A 1,034-nucleotide genomic window follows, 5' to 3' on the forward strand; every position below is an offset into this window, starting at 1 on the left:
ACTTATAGTCCCAGCTTCCCCCCCTTTTTTTTTTCTTTGAGCCAGAGTCTCCCTTTGTTGCCCAGGCTAGAGTGAGTGCTGTGGCATCAGCCTAGCTCACAGCAACCTCAAACTCCTGGGCTCAAGCAATCCTTCTGCCTCAGCCTCCCAAGTAGCTGGGACCACAGGTATGAGCCACCATGCCTGGCTAATTTTTTCTATATATATTAGTTGGCCAATTAATTTCTTTCTATTTCTAGTAGAGACGAGGTCTCACTCTTGCTCAGGCTGGTTTTGAACTCCTGACCTCAAGCAATTAGCCCGCCTCGGCCTCCCAGAGAGCTAGGATTACAGGCGTGAGCCACCGCGCCCGCCCGTCCCAGCTACTTTTGGGAGGCTGAGGCAGGAGGATCGCTTGAGCCCAGGAGTTTGAGGTTGCTGTGAGCTAGGCTGACACCACGACACTCTAGCCCGGGCAACAGAGTGAGACTCTGTCTCAAAAAAAATAAAAAAAATAAAAAAACATGAAAAACTCTCTTGTCATTTGCAAATATATAGGAAAATGGAAAGAAAGTAAAGCTAATATTTATTTAGTATTTTTTATTCATGATAATGGTTATTTAAACTTTTTGTCTTTTTATTGATCAACCACGCCAGGGGTTTAGCAATTAGTCTCTTCGAAATACCAACTGTAGCAGTTTTCAGATATATCCACAAATTCCTTGATTGTTCCTTCTTTCAAAAAATGGAGCCTAATTTCCCTGGCCTTGAGTGTTGGCTGGACTTAGTGGCTTTCTTCTAATTAATAACATATAGTGGAAGTAATAGTATGTGACTACTGAGAATAAGTCATAATTCATCCTTGCTTTCTTGTATTACTCACTCTGGAGGATACTGTGGTCTACCATGATGTGAGGCTACTCAAGCAAACCTATGAAAATGTCTGCATGGCAAGGAACCAAGGCCTTCTACCAACAGCCATGTGAATGAGATATCATAGAAGCGAAGTCCCAGTCAAGCCTTGATATCTAGATATCTTGACTGCAACCTCATGA

Source organism: Microcebus murinus, chromosome 18, assembly GCF_040939455.1.
Source record: "Microcebus murinus isolate Inina chromosome 18, M.murinus_Inina_mat1.0, whole genome shotgun sequence".
NCBI lineage: Eukaryota > Metazoa > Chordata > Mammalia > Primates > Cheirogaleidae > Microcebus > Microcebus murinus.